A 19,003-nucleotide genomic window follows, 5' to 3' on the forward strand; every position below is an offset into this window, starting at 1 on the left:
GGGGTTTTTCTACATTTTCTAAAAAGTCACCCTTCTTCTGTTTGGTTGGTAAGTCCTATAGCTCAGTACTCTCAGCTCATTCTGAAATAAAGGTGCACCACTGGCCCTGAGCAAAACCATCCAGGATTAAACCTGGCACACAGCTCTAGTACAGCAGGCGGGTTCACGCATGAGGAGTGGCTGAGGGAACTGGGGTTGTTGAGCCTGGAGAAAAGGAGGCTCAGGGGAGACCTTATCACTCTCTACCACTACCTGAAAGGAGATTGTAGCGAGGTGGGTGTCAGTCTCTTTTCCCAAGTAACAAGCAACAGGACAAGAGGAAACAGCCTCAAGTTGCACCAGGGGAAGTTTAGACTGGATATTAGAAAATATTTCTTCACCAAAAGGGTTATCAAGCATTGGAACAGGCTGCCCAGGGAAGTGGTGGAGTCACCATCCCTGGAGGTATTTAAAAGGCGTGTAGGTGTGGTGCTTAGGGACATGGTTTAGTGGTGGACTTGGCAGTGTTAGGTTAATGGTTGGACTTGATAATCTTAAAGGTCTTTTCCAACCTAAACAATTCTATGATTCTAAGAGCCATGAGACATGAAGCCAGTTAAGTAAATATAGGATACAGTGATGAACTCTCACCAAGTTCGGCGTGATACTGATTAATGGGACCAACCTCGGGACAGCAGAATCCTAAACACGGGTTCGTTTCATCAGCAGTATTAATATAAGTATTTCGCTTTCTTTATCAATTTTTTATAGAGTGTTACCATGAGCTTTTACTGACTTTCAAGTTGAAATGCAAAAAATGATTACATAATCATGGAAGTTTGCTTTCACACAAATAACTTCATATAGAAGCACTAGCTATTCTTATCAGACAGTGCTTCTGGACATATCTATATGGAGAATATTCCCTCCAGAAGCTTACACAGTTATGCTTCTGTAATGTCACAGCAGTCACAGGATAGTCAGTATATGTCATATTTACACGTATTTTAAGAAACAAGTGAAAGGATGCGCACAGATTAGATAAGTAAACAGTTCAACAAAAACCATAGGTATAATTCTTGATTTCATTCCTTCTAAATTAATACTTGAAAGATGATGAGCATCTGCATTTCTTATCAACAGCAGTTGAGCTCGAGTACCCTCAGAAGATGTTTAACACCTGGTGGAATACAGAATATTCTTTGTGTGATGACCTGAAGAGGCCTTATCCTGAAAGATGCCAAGTGCTTCCTGTGGTTTGAAAGTGACTCTTGTGTAGCCATGAGATCTGTCAACACTGTGATACACTCACCTTCTTTTCCCTGCTTCCCCCTCTCACAATGTCTGCTCACCAGGACTTTCTCTGGAGCTGGAATGTAAAGTCTCTGGGGTAAAAATTGTTTCTTTTTATACAGTTGTATAATAAATTGGAGCAACTGAGCCTGATACCGATTGTATTAAACATAAGTATCAGCACTGCACATTTATATGGCTCCTTCAGGAGAGATTAATTAGAACAATTCATATTGTGACAAGGCTCTAAATGTCTCCTTCTGTCTCACCTCAAATGTCACCAAGGTGGGTCAAACTAGATATATCATTTTACTTTCTACCCTACCTATTCATACCTGGGGGAGATAATAATGCATCTCATGTATCAGCTTTCACTTCTCATGTCTATTTGTCATGTATATTGTAAACTCCTACTTTCCACAACACACAACAGCAGTGGTTTGAACTACACACTATTGTAATTACTTAAGAATCTACACCATTTATTATCTCCAGACCAGAAAAAAAACCAAGATGGCTCGGCAAGACTAGATGTCTCACACACCTATGGCAGTATGCTCCAACAGAGTAAACAGTCTAGATAAAACCATAAAAGATGTACCAAGAAGACTGGGGGGGTAAGGAAAGAGGATGCCAGTGCAGTAGCCAGTCAACCTGAAAGTCACCTGAAGGAAACTATTGACACAGTGATGACAAATACCACTCAAAAGTCCTGACAGAGGTTAAGGGAAGCCAACATTTTTTAATTTAAATTCTCAGATTGCACACAAAACCTCAGGAAATTGTAAGATTTCTTCTGTTAGCTAGGAACACATCCATCACCATGCACCAGGATTTGATAGCATTAAAACAATGGGTCTTGCACTGGATTGAATATATTATAAAAGTAACAGCTCCACTTAAATAATGAAGTGTTGTAATACCCCTGGCGAAACACTAATCTATGCAGTGAAAGCCAGGCAAAAAGAAAAATGTGTCTTACCACACAGTAAATAAATTTCAAGTGTTTAGTAAACCTTTATAAACAACAGGATTTGAATGCCAGGACAAGCCCGCAACAATGAATCAGCACTGAGGAATGGCAGGTTGAGGAATCACATGCCACTTTGGAGACCAAGGGCTCACCCTGTGCAAGCACACCAATTGTAGGGCATTTCACCCTCATCCTCAGGGGAGCCATGACTGATGACTGAGATGTAGACAGCACAGGAGGAACTGAACCTCCTCTGCTCTTGCAAGCCCTTGGCCTGACATAAAGAGGAGCAGATGGAGCTGAGGCCACCTTCGCCTGCATGGGTGTAAAGTCCTGAAACCACCTGCCATGGATAGGGTAGGGTAGAGTAGGGGAGGGTAGGCAAGGCAAGGCAAGGCAAGGCAAGGCAAGAAAAAGAAAAAGAAAGGCAAGCTTGTTGGGTGGTCCAAGGGAAGGGAGAAGAGGCTGTGTCACTTGCATCAAGGCCTACTGCTCAGCCACCTTTAAATTTAAAAGATCGCATTTCATGACAAGGATGCAGTCAAACACACTAGCTAAAACCCAAGGGCCCCTTGCAACTATGGACATAATACAGATGGTAAAAATGGCACAATTAACTATACGTAACTGTAAAATCAGGGATTTAATTGCCCAAATGATCAAAGAGATAAAAATTACTCTTTACAAAACATGTTTCAGGTTCCATTACATGGATGCAGACCACTCTTATCTGTGAAAACCTGTAACATCTCAATTACTAATGTCACAGACTAGCTTCTCAGCTGTAAAGTCTGGCCCAAGACTGTACCCCTCGTACCAGTATGCAAATCAACTGCCTCATCGCTAATGCTATATAAATGGCAAGTTAACAATACAGAGAATTTTAACTTTATACATTAATACACTGGCACAATACGCATTGTTATCCCCACAGGCACACTGGCAACTGTATATTAGCTTTTTGAGATACTTCTTTTTGCATGGTTGGAAGGTCTGAAAAAATACATTGGGACATAAGCTGTCATCTGTCCTCCATGAAAATTAGGTTATTTGGACTCCTGAAATACAGTTCTTAATAAAATAGGTTTTCATAAAAACATAATGACAATTCCTGGGTGTATTTAAATAAAACACAACTACAAGCAAACTGTATATTGGAGATTCTGTGGAGAGCTTTTGCCACCACTTACGGTATTAACTGTTTCTTTATCTCACAGCTACAACATCCATGAGAAAAGAGAAAGACATATCTAGGTCCTACTACTAAAATTACCTATCAGGATAAAGCAGCTCTGATCTCAGGGTATGTTTTCTAACTTGTTCTTCATTTGAATGATTTCTGACTTGCCTTTAGCTAGAACATTCTTTCCCAAGCTACAGAAACTTGACCTAAAACTGCATGTGAAGTTGCAAGCCGTGCTGCCTCATCTGTTTTCTTCAGACATTAATCAGGAAAAGGAGCAGTCACCCTAGCCACCTTTCCATTCGGTTTGATTCAATTGCTGTAATACAAATTATCATGCCTTTGCTTGAGGGAGGAGCTCTGACCAATCTGGCCTTTCTTAATTACCAACTGTTTTCCAGGTCACTAACTAAGTTTTGCAACACTCAATTCTTAGAAAAAGCATTGCCAAGATCAATAACTTTTCAGATCTCCTGCTTCTTTCATATTTGAGCTTTATTCAATCAAGGTTTTCCAAGCTTTCTTTTGAAATCATTTCCCTGAGAATGCATCCAAAATGTTATTACTAAATTTTCAATTCTTCCTAAAGTTTAACAGAATACAGTAAGCCAATTCTCTTTCTTTAAATAGTGTGAAACCAAAGGAGGACAAGCATATCTCCTGATGTGCAGAGTCCAAACCATCTAATTTATGTCCAGCATAAAGTAAAAGATGGGAGATTAAAGTATACACACTTCTAAATTAAATATATATACATATAACTGGAAACTTCATGAATATTTACAGCAAAAGACTCTGAATAATTATAAAATGCCCCATTCAAAAAATGCAGCATTTAATCTCACGTGTGCAATGGTTATAGTTTGTGTCATAAATTGTTGCAATCAACTTAATTAAATATACAGTATTACTTGATTGAGATGGTTTATGTTCATTCTAAAATTAAATATACTGCAGCTGTTAGTGCACTGGTTACATTTTTGAGAGACCATACTCCCCTTTTAAGCATAAAACAGTAAATGCAGGAGGCCATTTTCTGCTGTCTTCAGCCCTGCAAACTCCAATGACTACATTTCACCTAAGCATGGGCACTCTCATTACAGCCAGTGGGAATACTCGCATGTTTAAATTCAAGCAGATTCACAGCTTAGCTGTTCACATGTAATAGTCAGAAGATAAATCAGATCACACGAAAGAATTCCTGTTAAATTTTTTACTTCTGCCAAAATTGGCTGTCGTTGCAGCCTGACGGCCACAGCCTTCAACTTAACCCATGCTAGATACCATTGCTTTTTTAGGCCCAAAACTTGTTTCAGATGCACAAAATGATTGCAGTATGTCACATCAAAAAAAGGTAACGTTTGCCTTCCAAACATTGCTATTTAAACCCTACGGTAAACATACTCTTAAGGCTTATTACATGGACCGGCTCTGTTAACAAATGTAATTAGAGAAAGAAAATAAAAGTCATGAGCGACTAGCCAAGGACTTTAAGAAGTGTTTAAAAACTGGCATAGAAAAGATGGAGCGTAACAAACCACACCTCTGGGAACGCACTGGCACTTGTGACTGAAGGGACACCTCGGTCTCTAGCACAGCTACCACAGCATTTATTAACAGCAGATATACAACGCGTGTAAGTAAAGACTTGCTCAAACCCCAGTCCACTGCCATGCAATATGCAAAAAAAAAAAAAAAAAAAAAAAAGACCCTTTAAGAAGAACCTAAAAGCCCCTATTCTGGAGAACCACCTGCCCTGAGGAAAGCAGAACTGTAACACTCCCCAGAAAACACTGAATAAGCAGGAGTTATAAATGGAAATAAGGGGAAATAAATTTTTCCTTCAAATTTGGACCACCAGGGAAGCACCCCTGTGAACACATCTGGGCATCCCATCCTCAAGGTAACTTTTATGTAACAAAAATGCTAGATGCATTTGAATCAAGCTTGTCTTTCACTTTCTTACCACAAACTGTTCTTGTTCTGTTTTTAAATATAATAACTCTTCAGTGTATAGTTATGCAGCAATACTTAAAACCCAGATAAGATTTTGAGTTGGAATATATTATCACTCAATAAGAACTACACTAATCACTGTAATTAAGACTCTATTTAAACAATTATTTTGGTATTAAAACTATTTTCCACAGCCTTAGTTTCAATGCTATTAATCCACTGTGAAGTTCTTTTTACTGAGCAAGAACAAAAGTTTTGTTGAGAAACCTCTTAATCGCACAGTAAATATTTTAGTTCTAATGCTGACTTTTAAGTTCTTAACAAGAAAATCTGTTTCATTTACTTTGGATAACAAGGAGACTTTTGACACCATTACATTGCACTGCACCAATTATTCTGCTTTGCAAAACACAGAGAATTCAATTCTCATTACAGCCAGCTACACTTGAATAATCCCAAGTAAACGTGTGGCCCTGTACATACGTAAATAAGGAAAGAATGGCCACAATTTTGCATTTCTCCATAGAATAGACTGCATGGCTCTGCTCTGGCCACAATGATGCATCATACACAAGACAGCGCTGAAAACACAAGACCAAGTTTGCCCGTCAGTCTGCCACAGCTTTACTGTGCCAAAGGAGCAATATGCAAGGTCTATCTAAAATCATCACTATGTATCTTCCCTTGCTTTCCTGTCATTAATCTAAATTAAAACAGACAGTGTAATTTCAAAAGTGTAACTAATATCAAAAAGGAGGCAGCAATCAGAAAGCATTTTACTATCTGAGCTATTGACCCTTTCTTTCCAATCCAGTCTCATTCTTTCAACCTACAAAGCGCATTAAGAGTGTATTCCTTAAATACTGATGAGTATTGTCTGTAGTTATGTTCTTATTAAAAGATTACTGCAATAAGCTTTTCCACATTGAATTTTACCTTTGCTGAATGAAAATGAATTAGTCACACACTAAACAGCATCCAAAATTCAGAGGTTATAAAAATTTAAATGCTGTATAAATACCTCTACTGCTTTTTAGATCTGGTTAATTAACTCCTTTTCTTTTGCAGTGTATGCAACATGCTTCGAACAATTTTAGCCACATTATCTTCAGTAAATTTTTCCATTTCCAATGAGTGGTAACAAGTAATAATCAAAAGACTAAAATGTTTAGGTCTCCATAAATTATGACCTTAAAATGCAAGAACTATTTAGTTATATTACCTTTGGTTGCAGCTTCTGATTTCTGTCTCTCAACTTCTATTACATGATCAAAAAGTAAGAAGGCAGCGATATTTTTAATATAGTATACATACACAATTATTTACATCTCCAACCTATTGAAAAGGTCTTTATTAAGTGTGAAATGCCATTCAGAAAGAATTAGAACATAACTTTCTAGTAGAAGTGCAATATGTACAAGATCAATGAAAAGCAGAAAGAACATTTGTTTTATTACAGCTGCCATTAACATTCAGGTGTAGTCACAACCTTCTTCATTGTCTGCTGTGAGTAAACTAACCCCTGAGGGGTCCTGTTACAGTCAGGCTTACACAGAGCAAAGCAGAGGGCTCAAAGAGTTTTAGACATTAAGCAAAAGTGAGCCTGACAGGCACCCTGCATTTCAACAAAATCCAAGATGGAAAAAGAAGAGACATTCCTCCTTCAGGAATGCTACGCAGAACTTACTTGTATGTATGGATTACATTCCTAACACTTGGGAAAAAATAAATAATTAAACTATGTAAACAACCCAGTGTTAGTTTAAAATGATAAGCTAGTTCAATGTAAAAACTAGTTAGCAATATCTTTGATCATAGGATAGGATAGGATAGGATAGGATAGGATAGGATAGAATAGAATAGAATAGAATAGAATAGAATAGAATAGAATAGAATAGAATAGAATAGAATAGAATAGAATAGAATAGAATAGAATAGAATAGAATAGAATAGAATAGAATAGAATAGAATAGAATATTTCAGTTGGAAGGGACCTACAACAATCATCTAGTCCAACTGCAATATGCCCGTTTTTCCAGCAGACCTGGAAATGGAAGGTGTTTGGTAGATGATGCATCAGTCATTAAACCTTACACACCACAAAAAAGACAGCACTGCTTTCCTTTAATAAAAAATCTTTTTCATCATGATGAGTAATTTTAGGCTTCAGCAACTTGCATCCTCACTTTCAACATATCTAGCAATATGTCCAATTTTACTTCTAAAAAGCAGCACAATATCATGAATCTCCACAGAAAAGTTACTTGAAGCAGAAATCTTTAGTTGCATGAGGCCCATCACCACTTCAATAAAGGAAAGAACCTTGCAGAGAGAAACACTGCAGTGGTTGGTGCTCTCACACTGCACAGGAGCCTAGAATAGCAACCTCCAGGCTTTGGACTGCTCTGTCGAATTGACAGTATTTAATTGATAAAGTTTTAACACCTCTAATGAAAACTGTTAATAAGGGGTAGGAAGGAAGGAGAGAAAACTTTGAGAAAATGGTATCGTTCAGGTGTTACTGAGTGGGAAAGCAATCCCATGAAGTGCACAGATGAGGTCATGGGGGGCGGGGGCAGAGAGAGAATGACAGTAGAACTGTTATTCCTATATTCGGATGTTTACAATGCTACCAAACCCCAAATCTGTAAAACCCAGAATAGAAAGAGTTATGGATCTGTTGAGTTTTGCTTTGCCAATGCAGGGAATGACATCAGGGTGACTCACAGCGCACAAGCTGAAGAGGCAGCAAGACAGCTCAGAAAGGAAAAGAGGAATGGGAGAGAGCAGCCATTCAGTAATCCTCCAGCTCCACATCACGGAAATCATTTACACATTTATGTTCCTGTGCCTTCATTTTCAAATGAAGAAGACATGCTATATTTAGCTCAAATCTTTCTTGTGACACGTTTTAAAGTCTTGGTGGCAAGATGTATGGAAAAGCAGTGCAATCAGAAGTTAAAACTTTAAATGTAAAGGGTCTGTGAAAGTACACAACCCTGAAATTGCATGTTATGGATAAATAAATAAATCTGTTTTAGAAAACCCAGTTGGCTCATGTTAACCTTGTGAACTGATCCTATACAGAATTAATCTTGCTGCTTAATCCCATGCTTCAAAACAATCTTGAAAACATAACAGTTCATTGTCTAAATATTGTATTTCCATACAGTATGGAAGCAGTAACCAAAGCTATCTCACAAAAAAGGTTCTTCTGCTTGTTTGTACATTGACATGATCAAACTTTTCCTACACAATTTTTACCCTAATAGTAATAGTGTAATTCCATCTCTGGTAACCACCTTATGAAGCATGTTTTTCCTTTTAGTCTTCTGTTGTATCATTTAGACTCTCCAGAGTCAATAGAAAAGCCCTACAATTAATTATACAGGAAAAGTTGTAGCATAAACATCAGTTATTCTTTAGGAGAAAGCAGCAGCAGCGTTAAAAAAAGATACAGTGATCACAGAGATAATGTACCTATTACAATGTACACATCACTAAAAATGTGTACATTGCAACAGCTGAGCCGTATGAAGTCCAGCACCAACTCGTATCTTTCAACGTAGGAGAATGCTATTTTAAACATCCATCTGTATCACAGCTGTAAATAACTTCATGTGTAGTCTTCATTAAAAAACTGGCTAGCTGAATGAAATTACGAAGTATAATGAAAATTGAAAAGACAACAGATACAGTTCAAATAGCGTGTATTTCTTTCTCCTACCCTTCTATGCTAGGGTAAATGCAAGTGCTACACAAACCAACAGAGTCAGCTAACCCCAACAAAATCATACCTGGGGGGCTGTGGGTGGGAGGATCATGAGAGGCAGAAAAAGTAGAGTTATGTTTCCTCTCCCAGTCTTTCAGTTTTTCCATCCCCAAGTCAAGAACAAAAACTAGGACAGTTATATTTATGATCTGACAACCATAAACTAAGACTGTTGCTGTAACAGATATTCCATCGAACATGAAGTTTCTTTGTTTTGTCAAGATCATGAATAGATTTTCAACTTTTTCAAACCCTTACCGCCAAAATATCTTTCTCCAAATAAACAAAATCATCTGCTTGAAAACAGGTTGCAGTAGGACCCAGACAAATTCCCTTCCGGCTGTCATTGCTGCTGAACTCCACCTGATATGTGGTTATTAAAGCATGTTCTGAGTGTGACACTCTAAAAGATCTCATCAGTTTTCATACAGCAATTTTCTTCTCAAATCTGTAAGACCACTGTAAAAAAGTACAGTAATAACTGTTAAAAGCATGGGGAAGGGGAATGCATATTCTCTGCTAAAACACATCCCAGAGAAGAGAAAGCAAACTGCAAAATTTGTAACTCCCCCTTTTGGATTAATCTGCTCTTAAATGCTGTTTCCTAATCTTCTGTTCTCATTTTATTCAGTCATTCTGGAGTCAGAACAGAAATAGCTAAGAGTACATATCTCGATTTTTTAACCTTTGAGATATTTTGTAACTGCATTAATTTCTCACTCCACCTCTTCACATCTCAAAGTCACTGTAGAAAGCTAAAGAGAGAAACAATATACAGAAAAACTGGAACATTTTAATTCTGTATTGTTCAAATAAAGTTTGAATACTTCAGATATACCAAGTTCCTCAAAAGGTACAGCTCTTCTGGCTATACACTGATTTTCCCATATTCCTAGATACTGTTGCCTACTGAGATACATCATTTGAATGCTGAAGAGTAGTTAAAGGCAAAAACGCAATGAATATGAATGTACTCTCAGAGGGATAGGAAATCAACACAAAGACTGAAGCTGCCCAGTTGTCTGGAGTATCACTTTCCTTAAGAACCACTTACAGGACTTTACAGGAATTTTACCTAATCATTTACAGGAATGAACGAACTGTCGTACTGGCTGAAGCCAAAGGCCCTTCTGATTGAGAATATTTTCTCTAGCAGTTTCATATTTTATCTTTCAAAATTATTATTCTCTCTCGTTAACATAAATCTCATGGGGACTCACAGAAATTATCATTCAGTGGGTTTAAAAAAAAAATCAAACTAAACAAAAGGAAGGAGCTTTCCACACAAACAAAATCATTAAGTTGTGAAACTCTATGCTGCAGAGGTCAAAAGTATAAATGGTTTTATGGAAAAAATTCAGGGGAAATAAGTTCATCGCTGACTATTGAACAAGATGATCAAGCTAACAGCGTAGCTCGGAAAGTCTCTGCTGGCCAACTGCGGGAGGTTCAGGGGATTCACCAGGGAAAGAGCTGTCCTGTGCTTACCCTTTCCTAATACTATCTGTTACTGGCCAGGAACATGCTGGGCTTGTCTGATCTAGTATAGCTGTTCTTATGACTGAAAACAGCAAGTCTGTGTCTCAAAGGACTGAAAACCAATTTAATTTTTACACTCCTGGGCCACGTTTTTTTCCCCCACATTCTTAATCGATAGCATTAGCCTATATGGCAATGTGTGGGCAACCAAAGGGGTTAGAAAGCCCTATTTGGTCTTTCACAAGGCTCTTCATTCAACCCATTTACTGAAGTACAAAACCACCTAATGGATATATATTCAAAAATATTTCTATGGGTGGAGTGCCTTCTTAATGTGGGGCAGTGAAAGAATATTCACATCCTGAAACACAGGAAAGAATTTTCCCTACACCTGCTTAAGCTGACTTTATCAAACTTTTATGAAACCTCTGAAAGTAATGGACAATAAGTAAAATACTTTTAGGGATGTCCATACAAACAGGCTAAGCTGCCAACTGACTTACTAATATTCTTGCAACTGTTTTGCTCAGACAAGATCTGAGTGAATGCTACATTCACATGTACCAGTGTCTAGTACCTTCCACATCAGCTCTTATCAATTCACAGAATCACAAAGTAGTTGGGGTCAGTAGGGACTTCTGGGACCATCTAATCCAAACCCATGCCCAAAGTGGGGTCACCTAGCGCATATTGCTCAGGACCGTGACCAGTTGGGTTTTGAATAGCCCTAAGGATAGAGTCTTCTCAGCTTTGTTTATTGTGTTTTAGAAGGATTTCCTGTATTTCAGTTTGTGCCCATTGCCTCTTGTCCCGTCACTGTATACCCTGAAAAGAGCCAGGCTCCAGCTTCTTTATTTCCCCCATCAGGTGTTTATATTTACTGATAAGATCCCCCTGAGTCCTGGCTCTCTCAGCCCCTCCTTATATGACATTCTCCAAATTACTTAATCATCATCATGGTCCTTCATGCAAGTCCATGTCCTTTTTGCACTGGGGAGCCCAGGGCTGGAGACAGCACTCCCCACTCCTGAGCAGAGGGCAGGATCACCTCCCTCGACCTGCTTGCAATGCTCTTCCTAACACAGCCCAGAATGCTGTGAGCACGTTCTTCCTAATACAGCCCCACCTTCCTCATTTCACAAACAGAAGCCAAAATTCAGAAAACCTACACGAATATAAAATATAGCTTCACTGCCTGATCCTGGACCAAAAAGACAGTGGTCTTAGGTGCCTGCCTTATGTATGGCATCGAAGTTTGTATGGGAGTTTGTATGGCCATCTCATTCACCAGCAAGTACTACTGAAGCTGACCAGGTGCAAAGCAGTGCGACTGTAAAGGAGGAAGGGAGCAGCAAACTCCTTCTCAGTCAGAAAGCATACAGCAGATCTTGTAAGATATTTACAACTCCACACAATCTATTAAGGTAAAAAACCAAACACCAGCAACAACTTTTAACATCCCCAGAAGACAGACTATTCCACACAGAAAAACAAAATCACAGATATATGATATTTTACTCCTCCCATAACTATTTATAAAGTAGTCCTACAATACCACACGATATAAAAATACACCAGCCATTTCACAAAAGCAATTAAATAAATAAAATATAAACCAACTCAGTACCCTCCAGGCACTCACAACAGAAGACCCAGATTTTCCATCACAGCCCTTTATCGAAGCACGCTCACACAACCACAAGCACACCACCCTTTTGAGCTTATGGAGACCTGCTCCTGGAACAGCCGTCTGCCTCTCACATGGACACTCAAGCAAGTCGCGTTTGTGTTCCGGTGCTTCCATGAACCATTTCTGGCTTTAAGTCTGATAATGAATGGCAACTGGTAGTGAAACATCAATTCTGTCAAACAGATCTGTTACTCTTTCTTCAAGCTGGACTGGGAAAGATGTTTTCCAGCCGTTTCAGTGCAGATAGTTTTTTTAAACCAAGTTCCCTTAACCAGCCAGGTCAGCACTCAAACACTCCCATTCTGTACCAAGCAGCAGCCCTGAATCTCAGAAGTAGAAAAGGTGGCTGAAAGAAGGCAGGTGGCAAAAAAGCTAATCCAAACCCTTAATTCCAACCATCCTCTTCACCAACTTCAGCTGAGTGTCTGTATTTTTCCAGTAGTATAAGACTATTTGAAAACTCAGAAATAGGATCTTCCCAAGACTACTTAATGATACCTCTTTTAATTTGTGGGCAGAAATACTTTATCAATAAATAGTAGGAATGAACAAAAAATGGGAAGTTGAAAGAAAAAAGCGAAAATAAAACTGGGCACTGAGGTACAAAATGCCCTGACAAAAAGAGGAATCTTCCAGAAATACGAAAAGTTTGATAACACAATTATTTTTTAAATGTCATTTACTTCCAGAAGACTGATAAAATGATGATTCTCATGAGAGAGGCAAGTTTACACTTCAGTTTTAAAACACAGTGAACTAATAAGTTGACCCAGAAAGACAGGGCATAAACCAACATGGAGGAAAAACTCTAAAACTTAGAATTTGTAATTCATGCTCCCTCTCCCAAATTATGCACCACAAAAACATGAATTCAAACTGAAAACATAAAACCGAACACAGAAAAAAGATGCAAAACTTAGAGGAACATTCCCATAAACTAGCACACTGACAAACCTATGTAGCTAAGGTGAAGTAAAATGACAATGTGGTGGAGGTTCCAGTGCACTCCCGTATCCCATTAGACAGCCTCCACTGTAAATTGTCATGGGGTGTCAAAAATTGTCGGAACTTCTGAGCAATGAGTTAAGCTAGCGTAGGCTTTTTTATTCAGAAATAATCTTCCACTGGGAAGCTCCCAATCTATAAAATTATTTTTCTTTTTTGTTCGCAGTATATTGACCTATAATTTGAACAAACTAAATTAGATAGGTATTTTCTGCTACAAACCTAAATTTCTGCATCCCATTCAAGGCAACCCTCCAGGGCATACCCAGCTTTCCATCCTCCCCGGCAGGCAGGACGAGCCTTGACATTGTGTGGGAAGGAGTGGGTGCTTGGCTTTGCTGCTTCCCTGCCATCAGAATAGCTCCCACATGCAAAGAGCTTGTCAATCAGTGACTGATTATAAAAAGTGAAATGTCACATTCCTGCAAGAACTTGGGGACAAGAGAGCTTACCTAGAAAACTAGCATAAGCACAGCTAGTGGCATGTTAAGCCAACAAGGTCAGACAAAACACAAACCTATTTGCCTACAGGCAGACTTTCAACAGTCTCATGCTTCCCCTTGGCACTTCCAGCCATGACCCTGTGGGTAACGCTTAGGTGAGCGGGATACAGAAGCAGGTGATTTATTCTCAGATAACCTTGACCCTATCCTTCAGAATAAATGGAGACTCTGCATCATGCAGTGCAGTGCTAGGTTTGGATGGTACACAGGAAGGACACTAGCCAAATACTTCTATTCCCTTACAAAGAATTTTAAGGAATTTTCCAATAAGCACAGATTTTCAAATAGTGCTCAGCCGTCAGCAACTGGAATGTGAATGGAAGGTATGGAAGCAGCTGAGGTAACACGAGTTGCCAAGTAATCTGACTTGGACAGGATTCAAGGCACCTAAAATTGGTCTCACTGATTTTACATTCTTGGCAGGAGAAACTTGATTAAGAAAACCATTTTTCACTAGCTACTGCTTTTAATAAATAGCCTACTACTTGTAGCCTACAGAAATTGGTATAGTGACTAAGAGTGGGTGAAGCAGAAGAGAGCGGATGACTTGCTAGGAAGTTATTATTAGATATCTGATGTCAGAGAAATGACGGATACGTCTGTGCAAACACTGCTCCCAAACGCTACAAGGTTCTTTGGAAAGTTCATCTCTCAGTCACTCCAGGGAGGGACAAGAGCAGATGGAGACAGCAGCAGACCACCCTGCTGTCCTCTGGGGAATATTAATCCAGTCTTTCCATTTTAAAACAAGGCATCATGCCCCTCTATGGTACCTACAAAACCATGAAGGTAGGATGGTCTGCCCATGAACACTGTGATCATCCCCTCCAACACAGCCGCAAGTGATCCAAACCACTGTTTCAGGGTAGCCTGGATATATCCTCCTGTTTGCAAAAAACCTTCATCTTTGACAGGGGAGTGGATGCATCTTCTCACATTTAACACCATCTGCTGACATTTGCCGAATTAGGGAAAAAAAAAAGCCTGACTAGAGAGGGGAAAGATAATTTCTGTTCTAGGAAGAGCTTGATCTCCTCAGACACTTGAAAAGCTTACTGAAAATCCAAGAGCAACAGGATAGATAGTTTGTTAGACAACCATTATGTTGATAGAGACCATCTGAATTTTGAGAACAGCACATAAAGCCTAAACTCAGGTAGTCTATTAGAAATGAGAAACCTTCTGAAAATGGAACCCAGACAGACCACAACACACATATTTTTCTTCTGCAAAGAGCACAGATTAAGTAAATCTTGGCAATCGTTACCTCTGTACTGAATCTTTACTTTTCAAGGGTAAAAATATGATCTGTTCAGAGAACTGAAGGCAATATCCCAGGCTTTAGTCAGATAGATGCCTGCCTCCTGAGCACCATCCTGGTCTCTGCACCTCAGTCTCCCACCAGGCACAGCCTGCAGTACCCACATCCCCCAGAGCTGCTTGGTTGCATGACTGCCAACAGCTTCCCTGTTCCTATTGTTTCTCCAGCTTCCCCCTGCTACCCTCCTCCCCCAAATTATGAACAGGGTCCGTCTGTCAGCACATACTGAATTAAGCAGTCAGTTTGGTATCTTGTCTTCTGCACACAATCATGCTTTTGTCTTCAGCTGGAGACATGGGGTGAAGTCAAAGTCAGGAGACTGATCTCCATGGTCAAGTAATAAAGATAATTTTAGCTCATAAACTAATATTCAGCTTTACTCCCACCGACTTAAGAAAATTTTTAAGCTTTTGCATCTGTCAGAAGGCCGGGAAATGCCAGTGTCCTCATTTCTGCACTGGAAGGTCACTCCTAGACCAAGTAGCTGGGACTGGCCGTGGCAACACAGGGATCTCAGCAGCCAACCAGCATGCCCCACCACCAGCATGCCCTCTACAACAGGTAGATTTTTAACTGTCCCTTGACACTTTAAGCAGAGTTAGGTCCTTGGCTTACAAGTTACCCGATGCTTCAATGGCTTAAATTCTACTAATCTGCTGGAGACATTTTTGGCAAGTAGCAGAAAGAGTGAATCATCCTACATTATCCCAGAGAGACTTCATAAATAAATCCTCCTATCCGAGAAGAACTTGCTGAAGGCTTTTTATATGAAGGAAACTATTTCGGTCCTGTAAATAAGTAACAATGATTCAGTCCAATAAATGAGCCATTTGCTTTTTCATGCTGATCTTTACTAGAGATTGATAGGGTTGGTATACTGCTGTACACCTCCAGATTTCATTCATTCGCCTCCAGCAACCTACCAAAAGAGAGAGAAGAACTGATATAAACTCTTTCCTTCTACAGGTTTTCAACCCAGTCCAATGTATCCCTCATTTTTATTTTAAAAGCCTCCAAAAGCAGAGGTGACTCAGCAGTCATTACCTCAGACTTCAACATAAAATTAGAGACATTATAACAATTATGTCAATTAAATTAGCCAGACATCTTTAGCGATTCTGATTATAACCAGATATTAAATTTCAGACTAATTTGAATTGCAATCATAGCCCATATTTGCATCTTAGATGAATGCCAGATAGAAATGTCAATTAATTTGTATATATTGTTTGAAAGACCAATTATGATCATCAGGCACAGGGCTAGACAGTATCTATACAAGTGGTAAACAATCTGATTTCTTTTCAAAGGATGAGTTTGCCAACTTCCCTCCTTCTGATACATTTTGAGATTTTTTTTTGCTTATTATTTGAAAGGAGGAAGAAAGGAAAATACACCTATTTCAATAAAAGACCTTCATTTTGTTAAGAATGTTAAAGCTCTCAAATCCAGTAAGCCTATAATATGCATTGCTGATGGCATATTAACCCTAATAATTAGTCTTTGTTAGCAAAGTAAGCTGTACGAATTTTGCCGAAGTATAAAAGTCATTAAACAATGAGCATCTGTCATGCAGCAGTGCAATACATCATGCACAAAATCTCCAGTCCGTTCAGCCAACGGTAAAGATCCTCTCCCTCTCTCTATGATAGGATTTCTGAGTAATGAATGGGGCTTTCTCTTCAGCATAATCCTTTCCTAATTTAGTGTCAGGATTTTATTATGTAAGTCTTCTATTCTGGAATTGAAACAATTTCAAGACTCTCTTAGCAAAAATAAAACATTAATAACTCTGTCTCATTGATGTGCAAGTTTTGTAAACATTGAATTGCTTTTCTTTCCAGCAGACAATATCAGCAAACACTTTCTCTTTGCCATCTAATGTCCTTATATACTTACAGCAGTAAAGACTATCTATAAAATAGATACTGACATACGAATACCACGTTGAAAGATCTCACACTCACTCAGAGCTCATGGAGAACTAAACAGTCTGTCAAGCCATTTAGTGGCAAATTGGATATCTTGTTGTTCTGAACAGGATTGAAACGGGACCTGTATTGTTGTACAGAATTAGGAGCGACAACACACATTACTCAATTTAAAAGGAAGAGAAAGAAATAACTGGACCAGAAACAAAAAACGGGGGTTACAGTCTCTCACCTAAAAACCTTACATGAGCAGAAAGGGATTTTTGCCTTGTAAATACATCTTTCTTTTCATATATACAGGTGGATTTTCTTTACACAGATGCAGGTAAGGACAAAATCATATCTGTGACATTTTTGTAAGAAATTCATTGTTGGAGAACAATTGGGTGGAAATATTCTCTCTCTGGTTGGAACTCACTGGCATAAAAGTTCACTCCTGCAAACCCACAACACGTCACTGATCTCTCCAGCGTGCAGTCAGTGGTCAGGAAAATCAAGAGTTTACACACAGGGTCGCAGTTCTGCATCAAATGGGAGGATGGGGGACAACCAGCCTTCCACATACACACCCCAAACCAGCATCATCAGCAACATCACAGAAGCTTTCAAAGTTTCCACACATGAAATAAACATACATAAAACAACAACAACAAAAAAAACCCCACACTAAAATATCACTAGTTCTAAATTTGCCAACTTCATTCCTATTTCTGTTGCTAGCGTTAGGCAGATAATCACTGTTCAGAGTGCAACATCACCTGGCGCGGAAGCAGCCCTTACTAACTGGGAAAGCAGGAGACCAGAGCTAAGGAATGCACTGCATACAGATTTCACTCTGCAAACCTATTTTTCATGGTTTTTTACATAAGTTCAACTGCACAGCTTAATGTGCATAGCTACTCATGAGCATAGTTTTGTATAGTGAAAATACTGTTTTGCTACATGCAGTTTTAAAGGGAAAGAAATCTATTTTGACAAGGGGACTCAAGAGCGGTATTTTTAGAATTCACATACGCTACAGCATCTCAGCCAAAAAAGGAAAGCAGCAGAGTATTTCTAAGCTGAAATATCAGTGTATTTGTACTCCATATTCCTGACTCATTAAAATCTCAAATTGCTCAACTTCAATCTTCCACACAGTTAAACAATGCTTTTTTTGCTTTATGCATTTTCTTATCTGCAATAAAAACGCTTCATTCCATGTTCTTCTTGTATGAGCCCTAAATAACTTTTTCATGAAAAGCAATTTTCTGTTATCACAATTTACACTGCTCAGCCCTTTTTTTTTTCTTTTTAAATAGATCTGGAACATCAGATCAGACCAGTCAGCTATTTGGTTCAATATCCCATCCCTGACAACAGGGACTTATAAATGCTGTAGTGAAGGTTCAGGAAACCACTATGCAATAATCTGCTCTTGTGGAAATTTCTCCATCCTACTCATTCATTTACAACTAGTGTTAGCCCCCGGGATGAGAGTTTATATCCATAATCTCCACCACTTACTTTACTTGCTATAATTGAAGCCTCTTCTTGCTGACTTCACCTGAGTGTTACTTCCACTACGTTCAGTATATATATTTTCTTGGAATAACTTCACAGAATTCACAATATAATTTCAGTGTAGCTTTTGCTGTTTTTTTGCTGAGGTTATACACACCTCGGTGATCCCTGTGTGATGCTCCTGCTGATCACAACTGTTATCTCTATGTGCGTGTCCCCAAGACTTGGATTCTGAGACAGATCTAGGGGATGCCTTTGAATGAAGGTCTGGCAGAGTCCAAGACTGTATGCAAGCAGATGGCATATTTGCCACCAGGCTTAACCAACGGCTGAACTATGTACTGCTAATGAGGTCTTGTCACAGATGAACTGTAAAACCACCCATCAGCCCCTGGCTGGATTAGCTGACCTACCC

At 39.0% G+C, this 19,003-nt stretch overlaps 1 protein-coding gene across 5 annotated transcripts in view; it reads right to left on the reverse strand.

The window, feature by feature from the left end:
- The window catches only part of DIP2C (disco interacting protein 2 homolog C), a 331,218-nt gene that overhangs the window by 259,023 nt on the left and 53,192 nt on the right, over window positions 1-19,003 (reverse strand). The gene's annotated exons all lie outside the window — the stretch shown is intronic.

The sequence above is a fragment of the Strix aluco genome, chromosome 1 (assembly GCF_031877795.1).
Source record: "Strix aluco isolate bStrAlu1 chromosome 1, bStrAlu1.hap1, whole genome shotgun sequence".
NCBI lineage: Eukaryota > Metazoa > Chordata > Aves > Strigiformes > Strigidae > Strix > Strix aluco.